This window comes from Mandrillus leucophaeus, unplaced genomic scaffold, assembly GCF_000951045.1.
Source record: "Mandrillus leucophaeus isolate KB7577 unplaced genomic scaffold, Mleu.le_1.0 Scaffold187, whole genome shotgun sequence".
NCBI lineage: Eukaryota > Metazoa > Chordata > Mammalia > Primates > Cercopithecidae > Mandrillus > Mandrillus leucophaeus.
The window spans coordinates 4,276,131-4,290,022 of NW_012101887.1; the positions used below are offsets into that span (position 1 = coordinate 4,276,131).

At 38.4% G+C, this 13,892-nt stretch overlaps 1 protein-coding gene across 1 annotated transcript in view; it reads left to right on the top strand.

Moving 5' to 3' along the window:
- Positions 1 to 13,892, top strand: part of ADGRV1 (adhesion G protein-coupled receptor V1) — a 596,733-nt gene that overhangs the window by 532,295 nt on the left and 50,546 nt on the right. The window lies entirely within an intron of this gene.

A 13,892-nucleotide genomic window follows, 5' to 3' on the forward strand; every position in this document is an offset into this window, starting at 1 on the left:
ATGCTTAGTGAAATGAGAGTGTTTGGTTCACTAAAACATGACTGACATCTCCTAAGTCCAGCAGTGCCCAGCTTAAATTAGTTTTATAAGCATGCTTGGATAACTAGAAACTATATAACTGCAGCAAAAATGAAAGCTGAAATTTTTAGTACTTTTGTTAAATGGAAAGATGTTGCACCCTGATATTAACAAGGAACAAGTGAACACATTTTCCTTGTTTTCCAAAGTAAAAAGATCTGTCCTAGACTAAAATAATTTCTTAAATTTACTAAAATTATCTCTAAATAGTCCTTCTTTTGGCTACCATCTTGCAAGGATCATGTGCGGCAAACATACAGACATATACACACTTTCAGAATTGTAGCATACAATTGAAATGTGACTCTGATCATTTTTTAGGTTTGCACCTGAGCAGACAAAATCTTTAGTGAGATCATAGCTTACATGATGGTGCCTAATCAAGGCATATTATCAACTTAGGAAGGGGAAAATACAAAATAACTAAAACTTTAGAATCAAGTTGGTACAAGTTTCTATATAGAAAACTGTCTGTGGTTATAGTTACAGGTGAGCACTTACTATTGCCAGGTGGTAAAAAGACAGCTCGGCTTCTCTGGGATTTGATGATTCAAGGAGTAAACAATTAACTCTTAAGAATCCAGTGTGGCAGGTGCCATGTAAACAGAGCATTTTGAAAGTGAGTAGGGGCCTGTTGACCATCAGGGCAGAGGCTCGGTCTTGGTTATCTTTGGATCCCTAGGGCCTAGTGGAACTAAGAACAAGGTCCAAACCAACAACCTGCAGGTGTGTTTTGCTTGTCAGACACACAATGTTATACAAAAGATTGTTTTAGATTTTCAAATATTTGCTTCAAACTTTTAAAATTAAGAATTTTCACATTAAAAACCTGAATTGCTGGCTTTTTTTTCAAGGCAGTATTTACGTGGCAGCAATTTCCAAGCCCTGAGCAGACCTGATATACTTCATTCATTTTACTTGCCCCTGAGATAATCACACATTTAATGCTTATTAAATAATAAATGAGTATATGGTTAGAGATGGGAATTTCAGGCAGAGAAAACTGTTAGCCAAGGCTGCAAGAAGGGAAAATGACTAATCTCGCCTAGATTAAGCAATGAGTTGAGAAGGAAAAAGAAAGGTCTTGCAATTAGAAAAGAAGTGGTGGGAGAGGAGACAGAAAGCATAGATTGGTTTAAATGCCAGCTTTCTATGCTCAGGATGCTGAACTTTAGTCTTTAAGCAAGGGGAAGCCATCAAAGTTGTGTTTTTTTCTTTGTTTTGTTCTAATTTTTTTTAATCTTGACAATTATTTTTTTTTTCATTTTGAATTGGATGACATGTTTGTACTGGAAGGATAATGAACTGTTTATGAGAGGATATTGAAAAAAAGAGCAGCTCTAAGTAGGTAGGTTATTGTCATATTTTAGACTATAGATGTTCTGGCAGTGTGCCTGGGAATAAAATGTAGGTAACAGGTTTGGGAGTTGTTACAGAGATAAACACTTTTCATTTTATTGTTTAATTGATATGTAATAATTGTATGTTTATGGGTACATAGTGACGTATTGATACATATAACATGTAATAAAAGAATTAGCATATCTATCATCTCAAACATGTATCATTACTTTGTGTTGGGAATATTCAATGTCCTCCATCTAGCACTTTGAAACTATAAAATATTGTTAACTATAGTCATCCTGTAGTGCTATAGAACACAAGAACTTAGTTCTTCTATCTAGCTGTAATTTTATATCTTTTAACAAATCTTTCCCTATCCCCTTTTTCCCCCTACCCTTCCCAGCTTCTAGTACCCTCTGTTCTACTCTTTACTTCTATGAGATCAACATTTTTTAGCTTCCACACATGAGTGAGAACATGCAATGTCTAACTTTCTGTTCTTGGGTTATTTCACTTACCATAATGTCCTCCGGTTCCATCTGTGTTGCCATAAATGATATTGGGTTGATGCAAAAGTAATTGTGATTTTTGCCATTAAAAATAATGGCAAAAACCGCAGTTACATTTGCACCAACCTTTTCTTTCTTTTTTTTTTTTTTTTTTTTTGAGACAGAGTCTCACTCTGTCATCCAGGCTGGAATGCAGTGACACGAACTCAGCTTACTGCAGCCTCCACCTCAGGCTCAAGCAATCCTCCCACCTCAGCCTCCCAAGTAGCTGGGACTACAGGCACATGCCACCATGCCTGGCTAATTTTGTTTGTTTGTTTGTTTGTTTGTTTGTTTCGTAGAGACAGGGTTTTGCCGTGTTTCCCAGGCTGCTCTTGAACTCCTGAACTCAAGCAGTCCACTCATCTTGCCTCCCAAAGTGCTGGGATTACAGGTGTGAGCCACCGCACCTGGCCATCATTCTTTTTTATGGCTGAATAGTATTCCATTGTGTATATTTACCATTTTCCTTATCCATTCATTGGTTATTGGACATCTAGGTTGATTCCACATCTTGGCTATTGCAAATAGTGCGGCAACAAACATGGGTGTGCAGATGTCTCTTCAATACACTGATTTTCTTTCCTTGGGATAAATGCTCAGTGGCGAGATGACTGGATCATATGTAGTTCTATTGACAATTTTTTTAGGAACATCCATACCATTCTCCATAGTGGTTATACTAGCAGTGTAGAAGAATTCTGTTTTCTCTGCATCATCACCAGCATTTATTTTTTGTCTTTTTGATGATAGTCATCCTAACTGGGGTGAGATGATAATTCACTGTGGCTTTGTTTTGCACTTGCCTGATGATTAGTGATGCTGAGCATTTTTTCATATATTTGTTGGCCATTTGTATAACTGTTCAGATCGTTTGCCTGTTTTATTCAGATTGCTTTTGCTGTTGAAATGTTTGAGTTCCGTGTATGTTCTGCATATTAATTATCTGTCAGATGAATAGTTTACAGATATTTTCTCTCATCCTCTAGGTTGTCTTTTTTACTTTGTTTCCTGTTGTGCAGAGGCTTTTTAGTTTGACATAATCCCATTTGTTTATAAACTAAACATTTTATAAAAATGCTTCAGAACATTGGTCTAGGAAAATATTTTATAAATAAGAATCTTTAGATTCTTATAATTTTGTAAATAGATTCTTATTATATTTATAAACCTTTTATTTATATTTAATAGCCTTTAAAACCTTTTCTTTATATTTAATATCCTTTCATATTTATAAACCTTTTATAAATAAGAATCTATTTATAAAATTATAAAATGAAGCATTTCACCTTGTTTTCTTCCAGTAATTTTATAGTTTTGGGTCTTACATTTAGGTCTTTGATCCATTTTGAATTGGTTTTTGTATAGGGTGAGAGTTGGGGGTCTAGATTTTTTCTTCTGCATGTGAACATCCAGGATTCCTAGCAACCTTTATTGAAGAGGCTTTCCTTTCCCCAATTAATGTTCTAGCTGCCTTCTGTCAAAAATCAGTTGGCGGTAGATAATGTGGATTAATTTTGTGTTTCTCTATTCTGTTCCATTGGTCCACTTGTCTTTGTTTATGCCAATACCATGCTGTTTTGGTTACTATAGCTTTGTAGTATATTTTGAATTCTGATAGTACAATGCCTTCAGCTTTGTTCTTTTGCTCAGGATTGCTTTAGTTATTTGAGGTCTTTTGTGATTCCACACAAATTTTCGGATTTTATTTTATTTTTTCTATTTCTGAGAAGAATATCATGGGTATTTTGGTAAGGGTTGCATCAACTCTGTAGATTGCTTTGGCTAGTATGGCTGTTTTAACAATATTAATTCTTCTGACCCATGAGGAGCATGAGATAAATATTAATGAAATTTGGTTAACCAATTAAATATAGGAAGGTAAAGTGTGAGAGAGGAACATCACTTAGAAATTCCTGGCTTGAATGAATGGCTGGGCACTGATATCTTTAGTCCAAGTGGAGATCACATAAAGAGCAAGGTCTGGTGAATAAGCAGTGAAGTTGGTGAGATTTAGGAGACATTGCTAAGTACTGTATACCAATGTTTTATAGTAACTGGGTACAGAGATAGGGCTAATGAAAGAAATTGTTAATGAGTGATCAGAGAGCTAGGAAGAGAACCTGGACAGGGTTTGCAGTTGTGGGTAGAAAAGAAAGTTCAAGAGGACGCAATGCCTAACTCTGGCTAGTGTAGGAGGGAAGTTAAATAGGATGAGAACTGAGGAACAATGCAGTCTACAGCAGTGGTTCCCAAAACCGTTATGTGCAGCAGAATTCCATGGGGAACTTGTTAAAACACAGATGTTATGCCCCACACCCAGAGTTTCTGATACAGTAGGTCTGGGTGGAATCTGATCATTTGCATTTCTAATAAGTTTCCAGGTGGTACTGATTCGGCTGGTATAGGAGCTACAGTATGAGAAAAAGAAGTGAAATAGAGACTGCAAAGAGAGAAAGAAATCGCTTAGGAAGGGAGGTTGGTTGGTTCAAAGGAGATTTTTTGGTTTTGTTTTCTCGTGACAAGAACTAACAGAGGAGAAATTGACATCTATAGGAAAGATTTATTGTCATGGCAAGATCATGGACGAGGCAGGAAGAACAGAAGAGATAGAGGGCTTCTCTGAGGGAGGAGTAGCAATGTTTTTTGTTTTGTTTTGTTTTGTTTTCTCTGAGGCTGGGGAAAGAATAAATGATTGGTGAACATGAAAAACTACTCTGGAGCTGAAAGTGTGGAATGTTGGCATTTGCATGTAATGCCCTCTCTTTTGTCTTAAAGGCAAGAGGCAAAGTCATTTGTTGAGAGGAATGGGTTCAAAGCATGAGATAAAAATTTTAAAAAGGTATGGAGCAGTTTCTAGACAGAACATACATAACTTAAACTATGTTGAAAGATCATCAATAAATGGATTGCTTAGAGAGAAATCAGTGGGATTCAGTGGAGATTAGACAACTTAAATCTGTAATTGAGCCAGTCAGCAGTAATTAAATAAATGTAAGCCTTAGGATTATAATGGTAGCCTGGGTAACCTATCAAACCACATGCACAGGAAAAGTTTATTGAGCTTTTATGGAGGTTTGTAAAGAAAGGAGGACTGTGGAACATGGTAGTATATATCACTGGTACATACAAGAAAACATTTTGGTCTCTTTCTTTGAAGAACTTATTAGAAACTAAGAATAAGTAAAAACTAAAAATATTTTAAACTGATGTTTAATGAGCTTAATTCAATCCAGGTGACATTACTGAAGCAGCAATGATTATTTGTACTGCTGTTGGTTGGTACCTGGCACACTGGCACATTCCTGGTACCAGGTGCTCAGTGAATCAGTCCTAAAAGTAATGTCTATTAAGAAACACCTGGAAAATATCCTTTCTCTAGAGTTTATTTTGGTTCATTTAACTTATAAATCGCTTGAGGTATTCAATTTAGGCCTTTCCATGGAATATGGCTATATAGTATTAATAGTAAGATTTTTTAAGTATGTTCCATAAACACTTGTTTGTTTCCTCCCCTGCCCCCCCCCCACCCTCAGATGGCTTTCATATTTCTCTACTGACTTTGTCAACACCTATGACCATAAAAGCATATTATGTATCTTATGCTTGTTTACTACATTTTGCTTAGAGGAGATTACTGACTAATTTTTTATCCAGATTATTATGATGTCATAGGTGCTCTAAAACTGATTATTGAAAGGTGATATTTCTATAATATTCTGATCTTTTTAATCTTTTAAGTTTTTAAAAAATATTTTTCAACACATACTCTAGAATCTGAGATTTCAGGATCTCTAGCCACCTCTGTCCTCTTTCTCTACAGTCTCTTTTTTCCTTTGAGACTGGGTCTCGCTGTGTCTCCCAAGCTGGAGGGCAATGACATAATCATAGCTTACTGCAGCCTTGAACTCCTGGGCTCAAGCAATCCTCGTGCCTCATCCCCACAAGTAGCTGAACTACAGGCACACACCACCATGTCTGGCTGTTTTTTAATGTTTATTTTTTTGTAGAGACAAGGTTTTATTATATTGCCTGGGCTGGTCTTGAACTGCTGGCCTCAAGTGATCCTCCCACCTCAGCCTCCCAAAGTGCTGGGATTATAGGCATGAGCCACCATGTCTAGCCTGATTTTTTGATATTTAGTGTCTGATGTATTTTAAGTAAGAAAATCTTGATCACTTAAAATATTATCTAAAATATTTACCTGAAATTTATCACTTCCTCAAATTTCAAAGTTGAACTACCAAACTTATAATACATTTGCACATTTAGGAAAATGTATGTGAGGTATTTTGCAAAGCATTATGGATACAAATGCAAATATAAGGTTTAAAAATCATCATTCTAAACATTTACTGTTAATTTTTATTGCTGAATACTCTTCCTTGAACTATAAGGACTTCTTCTCGTCCAAGAAGTGAACTTTTACTCAAAGTCTTACTGGTCTATCCTTATTCTTTACATTTTCTTGATCATTTAAAAAAATTAAACTGTTGGATATCAAGGGTGAGCAGAACATAGAGAATGAAGGTGAAAATGCCCTTTCAGCTTATTCAATCAGAATTTGTTCCTAATTCCAGTAGCTACTATATAACATGTGAGCATGGTCATGATAATTGTGTTTTTGCCACTTCCCCACGATGTGAGGTTAACAAATCCTGATTTTCATTGTGCTTTATTTTTTGTCAAAAGAAGGACTCTGACTTCAAGAGAGAAGAAAAGTACTTTTTTACCTACATGCCTAGTGAGCCCAGATTCCAAAGGCCTTGGGGTTCTATGTTTCCTTACGCTGAATGGGCTTTCCAAGTGCATTGATCACGGTGGCCGCCACGGCGCAAGACTCACCTCCTGCCAGCTTTCCAGCCCCAGCAGGAGAGAGCTTATTCCTAGATAAGAAAATCCTGTGGAGGACTGAATGGTACCATCCTGGGTCGCATCCCATGCAGGAACCAATCACAGGGTAACAGGTACTCTGGCCAGGCCTGGGTCATGAACAGAGTCCAATAATGGAAAGAGTCAAGCTGGTTTCATAAAAAACCACATGGAATGGAATTCCTGCCAGAAGAAAGGATTCTCTTAGCAACAGAAGGGGGCAACAGTGCTAGGCAGGCCAAAGTAATAGACATCCACTATACTTACTTTCTAAATCTGCTTGTTCATTGATACAAGTTTGGGACAAGGCCAGCAACAGCTTCTGTCACAAAATTAGGAAACTTTATCAGTGTGATATCAGTTTGTTAGAATAGTGCTTGTGATCTATCATATAATCAATGTCTCTATATTGTCCACAAGAAATTCATAAGAAGCTATGTTTAATATTTTTTATTTTCCTGTTCCATTAATCCAATAACCTCTATTTTTAAAAAAAAAACTGAGTTGAGTTTGTCATTTCTAAGGGTATTCATGCTAATACTTATAGGTTGTAAGTTTCTTAAACTAATCAGGCCAAGGTATATCCAAATTTGTATCATCATTTATTGGTAACAATCACCAGGTTTATACTCAGCTGGAAGACCCTGGCAGAACCCTGTCAGTTAAAATATTGAAAATAGCTACTATCCAAAGCTTGCAGGTGTTCCAGGCTTCCACCCATTGAGATTAGAAGCATCTCTAGGCTTCCAGACAGGGATCCTCCAGGATGCTAGTGCAGCGCTAGACCTGCAGCCATTCTGATTGGGCAATGCTTATGCCACACTCATTATTAAATATTTTGCATGTCACTCCTAGCTGTAATTATGTGCTGAAATATTTCTTCTAATTTTAACGTGAACCAGTCAGATTCAGGCTGAAATACAGCATTGATTTCAGGTTTTCTTCTAGGGGGTCTCTCACACTTACTGTGTTAGAATTTCACTGACAATTTTCTCACATGTAGAGAGAATCCCATGTAAGATAATGAGAGTAGCCAGCAGTAACAGACGTGTGCTGCTTGGAGATGCTAGAAAATCCATTTGTGGAGAAGGTTCATATGCATAGAAGCTTTCCAAAATCTGAAACGCATTCTTCTTGGAATGCATAAGCTGGCAAGTGAGCAGAGCTTTGCACAGTGTTGGGATATGACACTTCTCAGTATGTCAGTTATGAGACTGCATTCTCCAGAGTACTGTTTGACTGTTTCTCTGTGACTGACTTGTACATGTTCGTTTGTACAAGCATCTGGTCTCGAGATGTTCCCTGGCACGTTCTGAATCATTCCCTATTTCAGAGAGGGGAGTTACAACATGGAATTTGTAGCTAAAAATATGTAGTCCATATTCAGACTTAAAGAGCCAGTTGGTTAAAATCATTTTCATTCCTAGCCCCGTGTCTTAAGCTACTAAATGGCTGGGAAACAAGTGATTGAAAGATGGAAACAGTTTATTCTGTGTTTTAAAAATTGTTTTTTGGTGGTCACTAGAGTGCCTTAAACACAGAAAACATTTTTCTTATTTTAAAAAAACAAACAGTTCTCTCTCTCTCTCACCCTGTCTCTCTCTGTCTCTCTCCACCCACCCTGCCTTTTACCCTTTCTTTTCTTGTTTTCTATGTGTCTCTTGTTGATATATGTTGAATTTCAGTTTTAAAATTAAAGCCATCTTTTAGGAAGAAATTTTCCCAAATGAAAATAGTTTTTGAGGTATCATAAGAAATGGAACATATTTCTTTGCTCATAGAAAATATAGATTCCATCCCAAATGGAATACTGGATCAAATTAATAATCCCCCTTCAATTCTCACTTAGTATCCAGAAGGGTTCAGTGCAGGTGTCTGCTTAGATACAGTACATATTTAGTCTTGGCTGCTTCCTTTTGAGGATAAACAGCTCTTGGGAAATACACATTGTTAAATAATCGGTTACAGAGGACTAATTGTTTCAAGGCACTCCCTTTCCAATTGCTTTCCAACAGCCAACAGTAATAAGAAATGTCACTTTGTTTCCATTGGAGACTAGCACATGAACTATTCATGAAGAGCGGAAAAGCAGTCTTCCCAGAAAACCCTGGAATAAACATGTAGAAGCCAGGGGAGGCTGGGACTCTATCATTGATTTGTCCCAGAGCCATGTCAAATTCAGTGGAAAAAAAAATTCACTACATTTGTTTTGTAAAGTGAGAATTCAGAGAGACTAATGAATGCCTCATGCGCCCTTCAAAACATCCCCAAAGGTTTCTATAACTTCACAGATAAATATATAGAAGCTGAGACAAGGTGTACTTAAATTTTCTTAATCAGGTTGTGCCACTGTGCCCTGTGTTCAGCAGCATCTGGGCTGGTGAAACATTTCTGTGTTTTTGAGCAACAAGCTAACTCCATTTCACAATGAGTGACAGTGTCTGACATTGCCTGCTTATTAGCCTGTTGATTGGCCAGGCATCGTTCTTTAGATAGACTGCAGGATTTTCACTTTTGTTTCACCTGGGTTCTCTAAATAAAAGTGTCAAGGTCTGATCTGCCAGTAAACATCTTCCACAAATACAGTTGTAGTAATGAGAGGCTTGAACTATACCTTTTCATACCTGGCTCCCTCCTTCCAAACAGGTGCCTCCGTTTCTTCTGCTCTAATTCGTGCTATGTTTTAATCTGTTAGTGTTTTTTTTCCTGTGATGTTTCCATTTTCTGAGCGTTCTATGAGCACATTTATTGCATTTTAAACAATGTATTAATAACGTGCTTTTCCTGGGCTCTGTGAGCCTTTACTTTGCCTGCAAAAAGATCTAGCACACTCCAATACTTGAAAGAGCAAATGTACAAGATTTAAACTAAACAAGATGCATACGTCCTCTTCAAAAGAGTTCGGGAGAACAAAGCAAATGGCATTTGGGACTTGTTTTTACCTGGTCATTCAGATTCATTGTCTTCATGTTAACTGATAATTTTTTCCAGGATCTAAAATTTTATTCTTATCTCTCGTATTACTCAAATGTTGGGGTGGGGAGAATACATTTTTTAAAAAATACTTTTATATGAATATTTTACACCAACATTTTGTAATGTTCAGCCGTCAGATTTAGTAGAAGATGCCTGTAGTTAAGTGTCAAGCAACCTCTATTTTACCGAGCAACGTGCATTATCCGCTTTTCAGAGGTGCTGATTTTGGCCCTAAATTTTGTGCTAAGGACTGTGTAAAAACATATGTGTATAAATAAAATCTGTAAACTATGCAATATTTTACAAGTGCAAATCATTATAGATGAATAAATGAGCAAAAAGAAGTGTTTATCTCAGGATATATATAAAGAAAACTGAGAGGCCAACGAGCTGAGACTGTAAACCTAGTCTTTGACTCTTCTCTTACGGCATAGGCTCTCCCCATCAATGGTCGCATTCACTCACAGGTATTTCCTTCGTGCAGCTCCCGTAGCTCCTCTGTAACTACCATCACATTCCTTGGTTTACAGTGTAGATCTGTTGTATGTCATTCATCTGCTGTCAGATATGTACCAAACACCTTTAGGCTCAAGCAGGTAACTTATATGACTGAAATGTGCTTATGGTGAGACTATAGGGATCAGTGGGGACTGCAGAAGAACTGGAGAACTGACACTCCTCCTAAAAGCGCTCAAATGCAAATGAAAAAAGCGAACACTGTGCGGGCCAAGCAAAAGCTATTACAGGCTAAATTTCCATGGATGGCAGACAGTGTGCAATCTCAGGATAAGTTCAAATTTTTCCCTCTTAAGAGAATTTAATTTCTTTTGGAAGGCAAATTGAATATAGGCAGACCACCTTGATCCAGTAGAAAATGGGTTTCCACAGCTCAGAGATTACCTCCCCATTGAGGCCTTCTCTAAGAGAGTCAGTTGTTCCATAATTACAGTCCCTCAGTATATTGTCTATATATTCCTAATAAATCCTAGCATATTGTATCATTAAAAAAAGAAAGAGGCTGTGCACAGTGGTTCATGCCTATAATCCCAGCACTCTGGGAGGCCGAAGTGGGTGGATCCCCTGAGGTCAGGAGTTCGAGACCAACCTGGCCAACGTGGCAAAACCCCGTCTCTACTAAAAATACAAAAATTAGCTGGGCATGCTGGCATGTGCCTTTAGTCCCAGCTACTCGGGAGGCTGAGGCAGAAGAATTGCTTGAACCTGGGAGGCAGAGGTTGCAGTGAGCCGAGATCACATCGCTGTACTCCAGCCTGGGCAACAGAGTGAGACTGCATCTCAAAAAAAAAAAAAAAAAAGCCAGGCGCAGTGGCTCACGCCTGCCATCCCAGCACTTTGGGAGGACGAGGCGGGCAGATCATGTGGTCAGGAGTTTGAGACCAGCCTGGCCAACATAGTGAAACCCCATCTCTACTAAAAATACAAAAAAAAAAAAAAAACAAAAAAAAAACAGCTGGGCATGGTGGCAGGAGCCTGTAATCCCAGCTACTTGGGAGGCTGAGGCAGGAGAATCACTTGAACCTGGGAGGCGGAGGTAGCAGTGAGCCGAGATTGCATCACCGCACTCCAACCTGGGCAACAGTGCGAGACTTCACCTCAGAAACACAAAACCACACAGAAAGATGGCTGAGTGCAGTGGCTCAAGCCTATAATCCCAGCACTTTGGGAAGCTGAGGTGGGTGGATTACCTGAGGTCAGGAGTTCGAGACCAGCTTGGCCAACATGGTGAAACCCCATCTCTACCAAAAATACAAAAATTAGCCAGGTGTGGTGGCACACGCCTGTAATTGCAGCTGCTCAGAAGGTTGAGGCAGGAGAATTGCTTGAACCTGGGAAGCGGAGGTTGCAGTGAGCCAAGATCACACCACTGCACTCCAGCCTCGGCAACAAAGCAACTCTGTCAAAAGAAAGAAAGGGAAGGAGGGAGGGAGGAAGGAAGGGAAGGAAATGGGTTTCAGGCCATGTGAAGGTTAACCAATCTATTTATAGTTTTCTCTCTCTTGAGACAAAGTAGAAATTTGCGGAGGGGACCCAGGACTCCAGTGAAAGCCTATTGTGTTTTCTAGAAACCTCCCCTCCTTGTCTCTGAACTCCATTTTTTCATTCCCCAATACTATGAGACTCTTGAATTCATTACTCAGCTTCTTAGCTTCTGAGCAGCTGCTTTCTGTTTAGTCCCCATAGCCTTTCCTCTCATGCACAGGCAGCTTCACAAGTGTAACATGCCGTCATTTCCTTTTTCTTTGGAATCGTGGCTCCTCAAGTCCTGGCTGCCTTGGAGGACTTGAACTCTGTTATTTGTCTCCCCAACCATGTCAGATTCCTGCAAGTCTCAGGCTGCAACTTTCTGTTCAGCCTCTAGGCATCTCACTGCAAACTACAAAATCTCTCATAGGAAAAAAAACAGCGCTGAATATAGGGCTCCCCAATACATGAGTTTTGCTTCTCTCCAGGATCTTGGCCCCTCAACTACTGGCTGTTTTGAGTACTCTCTGATGCCTTTCAACCCCTGTTTCATTATTGTTCTTGTTCTTGTGTTATTGGTTTTGTTCGTGCTCCTATTTTTGTTATTGTATAAGTGTGTGTGAAAACATTTTTCTCCAGTTTAAATAGTTGTACTCAATGAGGTTAATCTGACATACACTACTCCATCAGAGCCAGCAACAAAAATCTCAATACATTTATTTCAACAAATTATATCTAATAATTTTTAACATATACTGATTGCATACTAATAAATGAAGATAATATTTAGAGGTGCTGAAATTCATCACGTATTTAGTGGATACCTTTCAAGGCATATACTCCTGGGCCGGCATCCGAAGAACATCATGATGAGGAAGCCTGTACCTGCAACATCTTATGGTCAGCTGATGAACTACTTTTTCTTGCATTCACCAAAACTAAAACAATAAATATGGAGGTTGAGTAAGATCTTAGAATCTGTAATCCATCAATTGAAGATTGAGATTCAGAAATGATATTTCAGCTTCAGAATGGCCACACCTATTTCACAAAGCTGAAATAAAGCAATAGGAAAAACAGACTGGCCAAGTGCAGTGGCTCATGCCTATAATCCCAGCACTTTGGGAGGCCAAGGTGGGCAAATCACTTGAGGTCAGGAGCTCGAGGCCAGTCTGGCTAACATGGTGAAACCCCATGGCTACTAAACATACAAAAATCAGCTGGGCACGGTGGTGGGCACCTGTAATCCCAGCTACTTGGGAGGCTGAGGCAGAAGGATCGCTTGAACACAGGAGACAGAGGTTGTAGTGAGCCGAGATCATGCCATTGTACTCCAGCCTGGGCGACAGAGTGAGCCTCCATCTAAAAAACAAAACAAAACAAACAAACAAAAGCAGACTAATAACACAAAGGGCAACTACAACTAAAGGTACATGCGCCAAATGGGTAGTACTCCAGGAAACAGATCTGCCTTCTCAGAATACGGATAGAAAATTGTCAACTACAGTTCTACTGAAAAAAATATAAAGAGCATGAATTCAAATATAAACTGAACTTTCTTTTTAAACTCTTTAGATAGATGGGTCTGGGAAGTTTTATCTTCAGTCCTGCAGAACAAACCAATTCCATGTCACTGTTTTCCTCTGCAAATATTTTAAATAATGTTCTCTTTACTTTGAGAAATGGCATGAAACAGCAAATTGAAAATACCTTGAAATACAAATCCTGTCTTATTAATTTTTAGTTTTGTGATTGTAGGCAAATTATATAATTTCTCTGAAATGAAGCTAGCACTACTTACTTTACAAGGCACCTATTGGAAATCAATCAAAGAATGTGAAATTTCTAGCACTTACCTGGTGTATATTAACATTAAGTGCCTTTCTCTTGTCCCTAATATGATACCATAACTGCATATGCATTTCATGTAAGATTACTTCACTGAAATCAGTTAGCAGTGTTTTCTCTAATTCCCTTCGGTTAGTCTAATTGTTCAGTCTGTTCAGAAGCCCGATGATGTCACAGGCTGCATTTACTAAGCTACCAACTCAGTGATCTTATTTGGAAATAAGACCTCAATGTATGGGTGCC